Below are 16,976 nucleotides of genomic sequence, written 5' to 3'. Positions count from 1 at the left end.
CTATCAGTTTGTGGAAAGAGAGAGAGTACACTTTCTGTAGATTCAGGTAACCAGGGGTTCCCCTTGCTCATTCAAGTCTAGAATATTATTTCCTGTAGTTGAGATTTGGAATGTTTTCCACGGGGTCCTGTGCTAATGGCTTAGATTCGGGTCACTACATTTCAAGGTACACTAGACTCTAAAGAAGCAGAACCCAGGTCTAGTGAGATGGCCCAGTGGGTATGGGAACTGGCCTATGAACCTGATGACCTGAGTTTGATCCCTGGACCTACATGGTAGAATAGAATGGACCTTGTAAGCTGTCCTCTGACCTGTGTGTGCACATACGTGCTCACACAAATAAAAGTAACTTTAAAATTTATAAATAATAGAGTCATGATGTGCAGTCATACACAAAGACATTTGCTCAACTATGTTCACAGCAGCATTGTTTCTAATAGTCAGAACCTGGAAACAACCTAGATGTCCCTCAACCGAAGAATGGATAAAGAAAATGTGGCACATTTACACAATGGAGTACTACTCAGGGGCAAAAACCAATGATATCTTGAAATTTGGAGGCAAGTGGATGGAACTAGGAAAAAAACATCCTGAGTGAGGTAACCCAGACCCAGAAAGACAAACATGGTATGTACTCACTCATAAGTGGATATTAGACATAAAACAAAGGATAACCAGGCTAAGATCCACAACTCCAGAGAAGCTAGGTAAAGTGGAGGACTCGAAGAGGGACACACATGGAAGGCCCCAGGAAGGGAAATAGCTGTGTTATGCTGGGTAAACTGGAAAGGGGATTAGAAGGGAGAGGATGGGGGATGGGAACATGAGGGATCTAGATGGCTGAGTTAGGAAAACGAAGAGGGGAAGCAATGAAAGAGATATCTTGATAGAGGAAGCTATTGTGAAGTTAGGGAGAAACCAGGTGCTAGGGAAATTACCAAGAATCCCAGCTAAGACTGTCTAGCAGTAGTGGAGAGGGTGCCTGAACTGGCCTTCCCCTATAGCCAGATTAGTGACTACCCTAATTGTTATCACAGAACCTATATCCAGTAACTGATGGAAACAGACGCAGTGATCCACAGCGAAGCACTGGGCTGAGCTCCTGGAGCTTAGTTGAAAAGAGGAAGGAGGGATCATATGAGCAGGAGGGTGAGGGCAAGATCATGATTGGGAAAACCACAGAGACAGCTGACCCGAGCTAGTGGGAGCTCACAGACTCTAGACTGACAGCTGGGGATCCTGCATGGGATCGAACTAAGCCCTCTGAATGTGGGTGACAGTATGGTAGGATACCTTGATACAGGGGAAGAGGCTTGGTCCTACCTCAGCTTGGTATACCAGACTTAGTTGACTCCCCAAGGAAGGCCTTACCTCCTCTGAGGAGTGGATGGGAGGTAGGATGGGGAAGGCGAGATGGGGGAGATGGGAGGTGGAAGAAGGGGGAAGGAGAGGGAACTGGTGCTAGTATGTAAAATTTTTAAATTTTAAATAAAAAAGTATGCACTGTTAAAAAAAAATTTAAAAATAATAGGATCCCTTAAGGACCTGTACTCCATTATTCCATTTAACTACTATGAAACCTGTTTCCTACTGGGTGTCTGGCTGAAGCAAATATTAATAGCTATAGTTAAACATCACTACAAATAGCTAACATAATGAATTCTATTAGCTTATTACAATCATAGGCCATCCAAGTGATCAAAAGGTCTTTTATATCCTCCCCTTCTCTCCCTCTCCTCTCTCTTGCTCTCTCTCTCACCCTTCTCTCTTCTCTCTTCTCTCTCTCCCCTCTCCCCCTTCCCTGAAGAATTTTCAAATGAAACTGTGGACAAAAATCCAGAAGGAACGTAAAATGCTAGCACCCCTATAGGCCTGGTCTCTGGTCCTCTGAACCGTGGTCTGGCCTCATTGTCAACTCCGGGACACAGCTGGCCATGGACAGGCAGTCCAACACAATGTTTAAAATTCAAAATATGAAACTCTGAATAATGAAGCCATCTGGTCCATATTATGTTGTCCCACAATCATAAGTAATGTGGGCTATAAATACAACAAGCAGAAGGAAGCAAACAAGAGGCTATTCATCAATTCAGAAAATGCACACATGATATGATGACTCCAGTAGAGATGCTAACACAGAGACATGTCTTTTTCAGGATACTCTTTACATAATGGTGGGTTAAAGCAGGCCTGGACTGAAATAGTCAAACTATTAGTGCCCTTATGTCCCTTAAGTAATAAGAATCTGCACCAAAGAAATCTATTGCTTTGTTAAGAATGAATAGTTAGCCCACCATGGTAGTACATACCTATAATCTCAACACTTGGTAAGCGGAAGCAGGAGGACTATGAGTTTAAAACCAAACTGGGCTATATAGCAAGAACTCCAAAAGAAAAAAATATGCACAGGACTAGAGAGATGCCTCAGCAGTTAAGAGCATTTGCTGCTCGTGCAGAGACCCAGAGTTGGATTCCTAACCCTCACATCAAGCTGTTCACAAACACCTGTGACTCCAACTCTGAGGAATCCAGTACTCTCTTCTGGCCTCCAAGGGTACCTGCACTCACATTGGCACACACACACACACACACACGCATGCACACACACATAATCTTGTGTGTGTGCGTGTGTGTGTGTATACTTTATTTTTTAGGTTTTTTGTTTAGTCTTGGAGATATGGTCTTTTCTCCTCCTCTCTCTCTCCTCTCTCTCTCTCTCTCTCTCTCTCTCTCTCTCTCTCCTTCTCTCTCTCTCTCTCTCTCTCTCTCTCTCTCCATAGCCTTGGCTGTTCTGGAACTCACTATATAGACCAGCCTGGAATCAGACTCAAAGAAATCTGCCTTTCTTTGCCTCTAAGTGCAGGAATGAAAGGCATGCGCCATGTTTTAAAATGTATCATATATGAATGACAATAGCAGGCCAGGTGTGGTGATGTACAGAACTCCAGAACTCAGGAGGCAGAGGCAGGAGGCTGTCCATGAGTTTGAGACCAACTTGGTCCATATAGCAAGCTCCAGGCCATCCAGAGCTACACAGTGAGAGAGACTCTGTCTCAAAATAAAGACAACAAGAACCGAGAGTGGTTGAATCCAGAGCCACTTCACAAGAGTCACATGCAAGTCACATATATTATAAGGACACCTTAGCAGACAGAACCCTAAGGACCTAGTATGGCTTGTCATTAACTGCCTCAATAAAATCTGTGAAAGCTCGTGGGAGAAAAATGACAAACAACCCAAATGGTTGAGCTCTAGGCTTGTCTACCCAACAGTCTCCTTTTCTCTCTGATCACCTCCATGGCTCCCTGCAACTCTACATCTAAACTTGAGCAGGAGAGCAGCAAGACGGCTCAGAGGGTGAAGGTGTTTACCACCAAGACTGGATTTCCTGAGTTCAGTACCCACATAGTAGAAGGAGGCAACTGACACCCCAAGTTCTTCTCTGACTTCCACAAACAAGCCACAATGTGTGTGCTCACACATATACGCACACGCAAAAGAGAAGTTGAAATGTTTTAAAAAAATGGCAAAAACAAAAGTGGCAACGAGTTGAGGGTTCAACGTCCTATTTTATTATCCTGTAATACTAGAAGGTTTCCATAGTAAAAAATTATTTACGTGCAAAGGGAGGCTTTAAGGTTTGTGTGTGCTCCTTAATTACATTTATTGATTTGGAGACAGGGCACACACATGTTCCACGGTGCAAGTGTGGCGGTCAGAGGACAAATTTTGGGACTCGGTTTTCTCCTTTTTCTATGTGGGCTCCAGGGATTGAACTCCGTTTGTCAGGCTCACTGGCAGGTGCCTTTATTAGCCGAGACATCCTGTCTTGATCTGAAGTCTTTAGAAGCACATGTCTGTCATTCTATTAGCACTCCAGATGTGTTGTTGTTGTTGCAAAAGTGCAGGCTCACTTGAAATTTTGAATACAAAGACAAAAAAGAAAGTCACCACTGATCTTACCATGAAAATATAAGCGGTGGCATTTTCTCTGTATTGGTCTGTATTTTATAAAACATACGTGGGTTGATACTGTATATACTCTAAGATGATCTTTTTTGGCTTAGGATTATGGATCTTTTCTACCATTTATGTATTGTTTCCTTGCCCTTTTTCTTTTCGTTTTTTTTTCTTCTTTCCCATTGATCATCTAGAAAGCCAGTACCTACTTGTTATCCATACTTTTAGCCTCAGGATTTAGCCATTATTAATGCTCAATAAATGTTTGAATTCCTATTTCAATTCTGTTCCCTCAAAAAATGCATGGTGAAGAAACTGGTGTTTTTATTTATTTGATGAGACATTCTCATTCAAGGCATGAAGAGTAATTCAAAGAAACTTCCGTTTCCCTGGGTGACTCTTCCTTAGTTGTGGGATTTCATAGAAAGGACTTAGAAATTCAGTCATTTAACTCTTCTGAGATTGCTTCCATATATTTAAGAAATAAGCTAACATGGGTTTCAGAGTACATATTGTACACTGGGAAGTTAGATATGAAACTTTAATGTTCATAGGATTACATTATTATAAGTAATATTTTTTTGTGGTTGGTGTGAAGGTGTATGCATGCCACGGCAGGCACGTAGAGGTCAGAAGACAAATTTTGGAAGTCAGTTCTCTACTTCCATCTGGGGCTCAAGGACTGAACTCAGGTCTTTAGGCTTGGCAGCAAGCACCTCTACCCACTGAGCTTTCCCACTGATCCCCAAGATTGACATTATAAAAGCAAGGAGATACATGCACTCCTCTCCACTCTCCAACCTCCAGGTCTTACATTTTTTCTACCCCTTCTTCCATAATGTTTCCTGAGCTTTGGTGAGCATGATAGAGAAGTCCCATTTAGAAATGAGCAGTCCACAGTCACTCATTCTCTGTATTTTGACCACATAAGAATCTTTACATCAAATATCACCCACTGGAGAAGACGCTTGTCCAATGAAGTCCAAGCTATGGGTATGTGTTTGTTAGTTTATTTGGTTTTTGATATAAGGTCTCACTTACGGAGTCCATGGTGACCTCTGAATGCTGGTATCACAGGTATGTGCCACCATGCCAGGTTTATTCAGTATTGAGTTTGAACCAAGGGCTACCTGCACGCTAGACAAGCATTCCACCAACCAAGTCAGATCTCCAGCCCTTTATTCATTTTCATTTCAAGCAGTATTTATGGAGCATCTACTGTCCTTCACTCATTCTTCATAACAAAAGAGATGTGTCTCACAATAATATGAACAGATCTGACTGGGTTGTATAATAAGTAAAAGCCCAATAGAATGGGCACCTAATTCAGCTTTGATTAAACTGAATAACTGTCAGGGAAAAACTTCTGGAGGAAGGAGGCAGTGCTTGAGTTGTAAGCAATACCTTTGTGATAATTGCCTGTGTCAGTGATATTTACATTCTTTTCAGTCAACAAGATTCATTTGGTTTTGTTTCAAATACCTTGATTCCAATTAGACAAGTCCATCCAAAAAGGAAAGAGCAAAACAATCACTTGGATTGAACAGGTGGGTCTCTTTCTGCAACCCAATTGGAAAAGCCATCACAAAATACTGCATCATGCCAACTAGGTATGATGGCACATAACTGTAATCCTAGCACTTAGGAGGTTAAGGCAGGAAGAATACCTCAAAAAGCCATCCAAAGCCACATATTGAAACCCTGTCTTTAAAAAAAAGCTGCCAAAATACTACATGCCCTACTTTGCTTTATGTTTCTGTGATAAAGACCATGGCCAAAAGCAACTTGTGGAGGAAAGGGTTTATTTCACCTTACAGATTATAGTCACTCATGGAGAGAAGCAAAGCAGGAACCTGGAGGCAGGAACTAAAGCAGAGACCACGCTTACTGGCTTGCTCCTCAGGACCTGCTCTGCCCCGTTTTGTTATACAGCCCAGGACCACGTGCACCTGACCAAGGATGGCACCTTACACAGTGGGCTGGGCCTTCCTACATTAGCCATTTATGAGGACCGCACCCCATAGACTCTCCTACAGGCCAATGCTGTGGTGGTATTTTTCTCAACTGAGATATGTTATTTACAGATACGATCTTTATGACAAACGGTATTTGAAGATTTAAGTTGAACTAAAAAAAAACGCCATGAAGTTTAACCTATTTTAAACATTTAATTACACTTTAAAAAAAATGACAAAACCAACCAGCACACTACATAATGGAACATGAAACACTACTGCAAATAGCCTTTAATTTCTTATTTATTGTCTGTGTGTATGCGAGGTGGGGAAGAACACACTCCCCACACTCCGCAGCACATGCGTAGAGGACAACTGTGTAGGGTCAACTCATATCCTTCCACCTTTACATGAGACTGAACTCAGGCTGTCAGGCTCGCTCAGCAATTACTTTTTTAAAAAAGGAAAACGAAACAAGGTTGAAGTTGTAACCGTGGTCCCCTCATTACAACACATCCACACTCATGTTTGTGAGACACGCATGTGCACAGATGCACAGACTAATAGAGACCAAGTGCTGACCTTCAGCGAACGAATAACTGGAAAGAGTCCACTAGACGTTTCTCAGCTAAATGTTCTGTAAGCTATTTCATGTGTCAACTGTGTGTGTATATAAGAACTTTTAGGGCTCTTTCACATGAATTTCCATGTGTACGGACATATGACTAATTTTCTTTACATGTTTCCTCACTAAAATATGATTTTCCCTGTCTCTATAATCAGGAGTTTTGGATTAAGGACAGGGAGCTGTTTGTTTAGGTCTTGCATGGCATGTTGCAATTTTAAATGGAAACTTGTTTGCGTTGTTTTTTGTTTGTTTGTTTGTTTGTTAGTGTCTCTTTGGTTGGTTGGTTGTTTTTTGTTTGTTTTTGTTGCTTTTTTTGAGACATTGTTTCTCTGTGTAACAGTCCTGGATATCCTGGAATTTGCTCTGTAGACCAGGCTGTCCTTGAACTCACAGAGATCCGCCTGCCTCTGCCTCCCAAATGCTGGGATTAAAGGCGTGCGCCACCACCACCTGGCTGTTGGTTTTGTTTTTCTTATTGTGTGTTGGGGGGCAGACTCACATGTCACAGTGCATGTGTGCAAGTCAGAGGACAACTTGGGGAAGTCATTTCTCTCCTTCCACCAAGTGAGTTTTGGGGGTTGAACTCAAGTACCCAGGAGTGGCTGCGAGCACCTTTACCTGTTTTTATTTAGATTCTGCATATAAGAGAAAACAGCTAATATTTGTCTTTCTGAGTCTGGCTTGTTTTACTTAATAAGATTATCTCATGTTCCACCTTATTTCTTACAAATAGCAATTTTATTTTTTTTGATGGATGAATAAAACCCCACTGTATATATATATATACCACTTTTTTTCCCAGTCATTCATGTTTTGGTGGCTATCTAGGCTGAATCCATTACTTGGCTAGTTTGTTTTTTATTGTTATCATAAAAAAGGATTTCTTAAATTTAAGTACGCTATGGCAAAGGGGCTTAAGAACTTTCAGCAGCCAGATTGACTCCCTTGTATAATAAAATCACTTCCAAATTGAGAAAGCTGGGGGATGGGGGCAGACCAGGCTCTCCTAGTAGCCTGACAGAAATCTAAGCCTTAGTTTCGGGTCACTAAAATGGGACAGAGCTAAACAGACAGTCCTCAGAAAAACCACAGCCTTCTGCTAGCTCAGCAAGCACCCCACAGTCCCTTCTGCTGACTCAGCAGGCCCCAAAAGCTCCTTTGCTGGCTCAGCAGGTGCCCCACCACCACCACGCGTCCCCTGTGTCCTGATAACTAAAGACAGTTTTCCTGTAGCTAGAAGGTCCCTAACCACTAGGAACTTCCACCAATCGGCCCCAGATTAATCCCTCCTCTCTGGAATTGCCCTCACTCTGCTTAAAAGGAGCTCATGACCTTCTTTGGGGGTCACAAGTGCCACCCCAATGTTGGAATTCATAAAGCACTATTGTTATTGCATATGTGGCTGTTAGTCTTCTTTGGGGGCTTCTCTGGGATCCTAACACAAATTGTGTCTCTTAGAGAAGCAACATGATGCCTATATCAGTTTCTTTTCTGGAGCTCTGATAAAAAAAAAAATACCCCGAAAAAAGCAACTTAAGGGATAAAGTCTTCAAAAAACAGTCCATTCCTGGTGGGGAAATCAAGGCAGCAGGAGCTTGAAGCAATTGGTCATATTGCACCCACAATTGGGAAACATGAGCAATGAATGCCTGTGCCCAGTTCACTTTCTCCTTTTTATACAGTTCAGGATCCCAGCCTAAGGAATGGTGCTACCCACAGTGGATGGGTCTTTCCACTTAATTATCCTAATGAAGATAAGCCCCACCCCCAGGCATTCTCAGTAGCTCCTCTCCCAGGTAATTCTAGATCTCATCAAGTTGACTCTTAAAATTAACCATGACAATGCCTTATGAGAAAATGTCTTATGTTCTCAGTTACGTAATAAGTATGTCATCTTATTTACCCACTTCATTATTGTCTCTGCCAATCAAATGATTGTAACTAAAACTAAATTATCTTGATTGAGGCACCCATTTATAGGCAATAGACATTTTCTCACAGCTACGAAAGCCCACCTATAGCAGTTTATTTTCACAATAAACCTCCTGCCTAAAATTCAAGTTCTAAGTTATTTAACTCCTATAGCTGCCTACCTGAGCGGGCATCAGAGTGCATAAGAGTAAAGTTACAATAAAAGAAACTAGGAAAACAAGACAAAATGAAATAAAAATACCACTAGGATTTTGCTTCAAAGACTCCCAGTTTGGTGCCAGTCTGGGTTTCATAGTGTCAAGGAGAATTCTTGGAGATTGGCGAGTTAATTAGAACCGCTGGACTATTAAGAAGTTGGAATGGTGCAGGTGCTGACGCTAACTATGTTATCTTTAGCCCTCTGAATAGCCATTCGTTCTTCACCTCTATGTCAGAACTAACATCCTGTGCCTAATAGGTAGAACCTTCTGGAACCTATGAACTTAGCAGACTACTGGCTTCCACCAACCCAAAAGCTAAAAATGTCATCAGATAGCATCCAAGTCCTATAGGAGAGCTTCCCCCATCTTCTGTAACAGTCTCTGGGATGTTTTCATCAATCTATTTGAAGAATGTCTTGATTTTTTTACTTTTGTTGTTCTGTTACTATAAAAACTTAGCAAAACTGTATCCACATTGGGACATGGAATTTAGAGTAATCTAAATCTGTGCTCTTGGGCCATTGTCACTCAAATTTGACCCTAGGATTAACTATTTGTTATGCTCTTTGAGGTGAAAGGTACGGTTTTCTTGTGTGTGTGTGTGTGTGTGTGTGTGTGTGTGTGTGTGTGTGTATGTGTGTGTGTGTGAATAATAGTGAAAAAAGAAAGGAAAACCAAAAGAATAGTAGGAGCTATAAGAAAAATGAGTCAGAAAATCAAACAAACTATGTCAACAGGCTGAGACTTTTATTGAAACAGTGAGGGCCCCAAACTCCCCTAGGGATGAAGGCTGAGCACACTACTTAGGGGGGGCTAGAGGGCAGGTACACACACACACACACACACACACACACACACACACACATCCTGGTAGCTACCAGGAACTTATAGCTATTTTTTGTGGTTTGACTAGAAGCAGGATAGGTTGCTTGTGATATTCAAGCATATTGTTTCTACAGGTAAAGCAGAAGGTCAGGCTGAGACTAAGCCATTCTTTATGGCTAGTGGCTATCCTGAATCAAGTCCTCGTGACTTGAGTGACTTGAAGCTATTACCCAAGAGATGCCAGAATAGTCACTCTAACTAATGGATGTCATAGTTAGAACACTATTTGGCATCTAGAGAATTCTAAGGGGAATGAGGTAGTTTTAATGCAATTAACCCCCCGAATCTGTAGGGAGTGGCACTATTAGGAGGTGCGGCTTTGTTGGAGTAGGAAGTGTGTCACTGAGGGGGCGAGCATTAAAGTCTCGTATATGCTCAAGTCAGGTCCAGTATCTCAGTTCACTTCCTGTTGCCTGTGGATCAAGATGTAGAACTCTCAGCTCCTTCTCCAGCACCATGTCTGCCTGTATGCCATGTCTCACCATGATGATAATGGACTGAACCTCTGAAACTGTAAGCAAATCACCACAATTAAGTGTTTTCCTTTATAAGAATTATTGTGGTCATGGTGTCTCTTCACAGCAATAGAAACCCCAGTTAAGACCGAGAAGAAAATGACTTGGTATATAACTGACTGGTTATGTGCTTGCCTGGTATAATAAGGCCCTAGGTTTAATCCCTGGTACTAAGAGAGAAAAAGGAAAAACAAAGACCTCCCTCAAAGACGGGAGGCAGAGCCGGACATGGTGCCCAAGATCTGTTGTCTCAGCACTTGAGATAAGAGGCAGAAAGATCAGGAGTTTAAGGCAAGACTGGTTACACACTGAATTTTTGAGACAGTTTTAAAAGAAAATAAATGAAACAAACAAAACTGAGAGAGGGTTTAGGGCTAGGGTATCCAGGGAGCCACTTAAAGAAGCAAGCAGAATGTCAGAGGACTTGGAGGAAGCCAACCACAGTCAGGCCAAAGGCATAGTCCTTGTAGACCTACCACTTTCCCAAGGCACATCCTGGGTATAATTCACAGTGCTCAATATGCGCACCAAAGCCTCCCAGCAGCTCTCAGGTGCTCACACATTTCAGTGCTTGGCATGGAAGTGGTACAGTAAGTTCCTACGAGACAGCCACTTCTGCTCTGGGGTGCACCTGGGCTTCAGGCGTAACTACCTTCTCTGGAGTTTAGTCTCTCTTGAAGGTTTTATTCAACCCAGAATCCACCACCACTGCAGGCTTAAAACAGCAACTCATCTCTGTGCAGTCAACAAGAAGGAAACAGGAAACAGACCAGCATAAAATGAAGAGGTGCCGGGTCCTGCTTTTAGTTACTTTATAAGCTAAGGTAACATGCTCAGGTCTGGTTTTTTTTTCAAAAGCAGCTTCTGAGTGTGAGTGCATATTTTACCTTGCACTGACCATACTAGATATTGTACCACCCTGGTCTGCCTTCTCCAAGAATCCTGTTGAGTTGGTCTAACAAAAGTCCCCTTTGGAGGGGCCAGCAAGTTGGCTCAGTGGGTAAAGGTGCTTGCCACTAAAACTAATGACCTAAGTTCAAGTCACAGAACCCACAGAGTGGAAGGAGAGAACTTATGTGGATGTAAGAAACAAGTCTCGGTTTAGCAAGGCCTGCCACCTTGTTAAAAACAAGTCTCTCTTACTTCTGCTGTTGGGCAGCACACTCCACGCTGGCCTGCTTGTTAGGAACTGTGCACATTTTAGAACCCAGGTCTTCCCTGCCTTCCTGCCCATATTCCAGAACCAGGCTCTTCCTGCCTTTAATGAGTCAGTGCCAACGCATGTCAATACTAAAGGCCAATGTGGCAGGTTCCCATTGTCATCACTGTCCCATATGTTCATGCTACATATCTGACACCCTATAAAGTCTGTGCCATTACGGTTTACACACACACACACACACACACACACACACTCCTCTCTCAGTCTCTCCCCGCCCCAGAGGCAGTCTTTCGCATCCCCCCATCCCATGCCCAAATCTCTTGCATGAGGTCTGTTGCATGGTGTGATCTTTGCAGCATTTCTTTCCAAAAAACCCTTATCCTGGTAGCTTGGCTGAGAAGAGGATTCTCTGTCCTCTGCCTCCCATCTCAGCTTAGGAGTGCTTTGTTTGTTTGTTTCAGACTTATGCAGTTAGCAGTTTTACCTGCTGAGCCATCTCCCCAGCCCTACAATATAGATTTCAAGCCCAAGGGTTGGGGGGGTGCTGAGTAGGGCAAGACACACTCAAGCATAATATAGACTTCTCAAGGGAGAGCCCATGTCTTACTGTCTTTACAATGGCTTTGTGTTTGATCCTGTGGCTTTCTAAGCTACACAGCTCAGAGAGAAAGAGAGTAATTTACAGCAAAGTTTAAAGGTGAAAGAATTTCCTTTTGTAAACAAAGCTGTAAGGTGGATTTATGAAGGTTTTGTCCTGATTTAGGAAAGAGAGGCCAGTGCTAAAAACTGAAAGTTATAGATCATTTTGGCCTGAAGAAAGTACAGTTTATTTATTGTCTTTGACATCTCAGTTTGAGGTGTCGTTAGGAAAGCATCCATGGTCTCTGCAGGCAGTCTTGGTTTTATCAGTGGCGTCTGAAGTTCCCTGTAACTTTTTTCTTTCTCACGCATCCCTTCCCATAGTCCTTCATTTTATGTCTGTCTATCCTGCCTAAGAATCATGACATTTGCAGAAAAATGGAGGTGAACAGAAATCAGCATGTTAAGCAAGATAAACCAGGTCCAGAAAGACAAATGGCTCATCTTCTCTGTCCTGGTGAGACATGAGGAGTTAGACAGATCCCCTGACAGGCGGACATGGACAGGAGCCATGGCTAGGTAAGAAAGGTGGCAAATCTCCAGGACAGCTGGCTTCTTCCTCAACCTCCTAACCTGAGACAAAAGGCCTCTTGCCTCCCACCATCTGGTGCTCTGCTGATGGACTACCTCAATAAGCTCAAGGCCTGCTCAGGGCATGTCATATTACATTTCTAGGCCAATCAACCATCCTAACTTCCTTCAAACTGGCCAACACTAAAGTAAGGGAGGAAAACTCTTCAGAGGCATTAAAAGCCCCAGCTCTCCAGAAGAAACTGAGTTTTTCAGCTTCCCAAGTACCCTCTGCTTTGCTGAGGGTCTTTTTCTCTGTGTGTCAACTGCATGTGTACATTTTCTCACCCCCGATAAATGCCTTTCTTTAACTGCTGGTTCTGTCTGCAGTGCTTGGGAGTTCTCTGCTGCTACATGTTACACTTCCCTTTTTTCCTGCCTTTTAAACTCGTTAACTGGCAGAGAAAACAAACATAGTCAAGACCCCTGGACTGGATCAATATGTAGAACCATGATTCAAAGATGCATGCATGCGTGCGTGCGTGCGTGCGTGTGTGTGTGTGTGTGTGTGTCTTTGAGAGAGAGAGAGAGAGAGAGAGAGAGAGAGAGAGAGAGAGACTTTATTCCTGCTATTTCTGCAGTGTACTTTTCCATTGCTGCATCCCTTGTCGCTGTCCTTGGTTATAAACCCTCAGTTGCTTTTGTAAGAGTCAGAGTTGATTCTCGTCTCTACTGTTCTACAAGACAGCATGGTGGGGATTCCTGTAGTTACTGTGATAGCCCCCTGACCCACTTAGATCCTGCCTTACTATTCTAACTCAACACTTTTCAAATTTTCATGTACAGGTATACCACATGTGTACATACGTGTGCATAATGCTTGCATTGCATGGGCACACATGTATGTGGGTGTGTATGCATGTGGAAGTCACCTGGCATTTATGTGGGTTCTGGGAATCTGAACTCCTCTACCAAGAGAAGGGTGACAAATGCAGGGAATCATCTTCATTTGTTCTTCGGCTTTATTCAGGGAGGCAGGGTCTCTCTATGGAAACCAAAGCTTAGTGATATGGCTAGTCTTGCTAGCCAGCTTACTCTGGGGATCCCTGTACCCACGTTCTCAGATTGGAATTGCAGGTGAACCACCACACCAGTCTGGCACCTACAGGTGTTCTAGGGAATCTGAACTCCAGTCCCTATGTTTGTACACAACCCCTTAGCCATCTCTCCAGCCCACCCCCTTCCCTTCTTTCTCTTTGCCTTACTTTTCTTTAATGATTGTCACCGAAAGCTTTCTTCTCCTTAACGATGCATGTTTCCTTTAAACAGTGTCTAAAGCTGGGCTTTTCAAGGCTTTAGTCACTGACTAGCAACCCGTGGCTGTAATACAGCTTGGGGGAGGGGGTCTTAATTGGGTTCGTTTTTCTCAGCCAGTTAAAGAATTAAAAGGCAGGAAAAATATCAAGCTCGAAAGGCACAAGCCAGAGTAGGCAGAATTGGGAGTTTAATATGGTTGCTAGAAAACTCACACTGGGCTAATGAGGCAGTTCAACTGGTAAAAGTACTTGTTACATGAGCCTGGCGACCTGCTTGATCCCCAGAACCCACAGTAGAAAGAGAGAACCAACTCTCAAAAGTTGTCCGCTGACTTCCGCATGTGTGCCAATGGCACACATACGAGTGACACATGGGTGCCCCCGTGCATACCATATACGTACACAAAGATGATTAATAAAAATCTTTTTTAAAGCAAACTTTCTAATAACATATGTGAGCCAGGTTATTTAGGGGGGGTGGTGGGATCACACCTGTAATCCCAGCCTTTTCTGATGGTTTGATTTTTGAGACAAAGTCTTAGGTAGTTGAGGCTGGCCTTTAACTTGATGTGTAGCCAAGGATGACCTTGAGTTCCTCCTCAAGCTTCTGCCACTACTCCCAAATGCTTGGATTACATGTGTGATGTGTGTGTCACCACACCCACTTCAGGAATAAAGACCTGTTGGCTGGGGTGGGAGGTGTTGGAGAAAGGCTGAGGTTAAAAGCACATACTGCTCTTACAGTATTAGTTCAGTTCCCTGCACCCACACTTGGCAGCTCACAGGCACCTGTAACTCCAGTTCCAGATGATCCAGTGCCCTCTTCTGACCCCACAGGTACTCATATACATATCACACAAAAAAATAATTAATTCATCTTTTAAAAAAAGAAGACTACTTCCAGCCGTCTTGCAGAATCAGAACTGAAACAATTCGTGATCAGAATACACCTTGACCAGGACTACTGGAGCCTCCTGTCCCTGCCTTTCATCCCAATGCTTTCTCTACTAAACCCAAAACTCATGGCAGGACCCTTGAAGCCAGACTTGGAGGTCACTCAGTGCATGCTTTTATCCCTTCCCATGGAAATGACTTGGGGTCACATGGAAGAAATCTCATTTCTTTGCTCCTCATTACTTTGGTCACTGGTCTATTTAGCCAGTGTACTGAGAGCCCAGCTCTTGCCCTTAAAACTCCCGTAACAACTTCTTTCAAGATCCTTCAAATCTGGGCAGCAATATTTGAGGTGGGACCACCGACTCTCAGGAGTATCCTTGAGAAGAGTCTGGGATACCAGCCAATAACTAGTGTTGCCAGCACTCATCATCCAAAAATGCATCTGTTCTCCTCCTATTCACCCCTCAGGATCCAACTAAACACTTCATTAATGCCTTCCCTGGTTGGACCATGCTTTCTACATTCTCTTTACCTGACTGCATGAATTCAGAGTCAAGCCTATGACTGGCTAAATTACTTAGTATCCCTTATCCCATATACTTTTTCCCCTTCATGTTATTTTATCATTCTTTTTCTACTTAATAGAGAAAGACTCTTATCTAAGTTTTTTTTAAAAAAAATGCTTCTTTAACCATGAAACATCAAGAGAAAATAAATCATCATTGCACAATATTTCTCTGGAAGAATCCAGAACAACTTGGTAATCTAAACTCTAGGGATGAGAGTAAACTCTCAAGTACAGAAGCTAAATTGAGACTTTCCTGGAATCTTTCAATCTCATATCATGGTTTTGTTTGTTTGTTTAAGAAACCATTTTCACTATGTAAAGTTTTTTTTCGAGATTAGATTCCATTTTAGACTTTTCAAAAGCCTTTTCTTGCATTATACCGAATCAGCAATTGACAAGCTTTTCCTGCAAGGGTCCCAGTGGCAAATATTTTATGCTTTTGGTCTCAACAACTATTCACCTCTCCTTTCATATGAAGAAAGTTGCCATGGGCAAGCTGGGTGTGGCTAACAGCCAAGAAAACTACAAAACTGTACCAAAAATGTCCTAAAGTATCAGATGTTCTTTAATTTTCCTGTCCTCTCTTCCTCTCTTCCTCTCATTCACTCTCACAAGAATAGAACTCAGAGCCTCTATGCTAGGAAAGTGCTTGGCCACTGAGCCACATCTCCAATCCTACTTTGTGATTTCTTTTCCTTCCTTCCTTCCTTCCTTCCTTCCTTCCTTCCTTCCTTCCTCCCTCCCTCCCTCCCTCCCTCCGTCCCTTCCTTCCTTCTTTCTTGGTTACTTGTTTTGGGGTTTTGATACTATGTCATGGACCTGTGAGATGACTTAGAAGGAAAAGGCCCTTGCCTAACAACCAGAATTGGATCCTTAGAACCCACAATAAAGGTTAACTTCGATATTTGTTATGGCATCGTGCATGCGCCTGCACACATACACACACATACAAATACAATAACAAAGTTTTCTAAATTACAACAGTAAAGAGAGACAGAACATCATATAGCCCAGGTTGGCCTTTCACCCTGGCCTGTACTGAGGTATCTCTAACTCAGAGAAGCCCTTCGGGCCAGTGATGCAGCCTAGATAGGTCAGCTTTCTGGACCATTGGCTCCAGCCTCCAGGTTCTTACGCTACAAAATGTTGTGCCCAACATACTAACATACTAACTAAAAGCAACACAGAATGTCCATTTTCAAATGTTTCTGTTCCAAGAAAAAAAAAAGATAGACAATCTAACTGTTCAGGCTTAAAAACTAGTTCCAGCTGGCCATAGTGACACATATCTGCAGTCCCAGAATTTAAGAGGTGAGGTAGAAGGATAATCTTGAGTTTGAGATCATCTTATAATACATGGGATGTTCCAGAACAGCCTAACTACCGTGTAAGAAAGCTCCCTTCCCCCCCAAAAAACCCAGCTGGGCTTGGTAGCAAGCACCTATAATCCCAGCACTTGGGAGGCAGAAGCAGGTCTTCTGTGAGTTCTAGGCCAGGCAGCACTCCATAGTGAGTCCTGTCTAAAATAACAACTAAATTCCAAAATTCCATCTGTCTTTTGTCATAAGAACTTCAGGCATGGACTTAACAGTGAGAAGGGAAAAAATATTTTTTCTCCTGTTCATGTCTCTGAGTCTCTCATCTCACTAGTGCACCACCTATGACTCGCAGAAGCTCAGCCCTCAGGGAAGCACAAATGAGTCCAGTGCTCTCATTTAAAAAAATGTTCAGCCGGGCGGTGGTGGCGCACGCCTTTAACCCCAGCACCCGGGAGGCAGAGGCAGGCGGATCTCTGAGATCGAGGCCAGC

The sequence above is a fragment of the Arvicola amphibius genome, chromosome X (assembly GCF_903992535.2).
Source record: "Arvicola amphibius chromosome X, mArvAmp1.2, whole genome shotgun sequence".
Lineage (NCBI taxonomy): Eukaryota > Metazoa > Chordata > Mammalia > Rodentia > Cricetidae > Arvicola > Arvicola amphibius.
Note: the sequence above shows the minus strand (reverse complement) of the source record.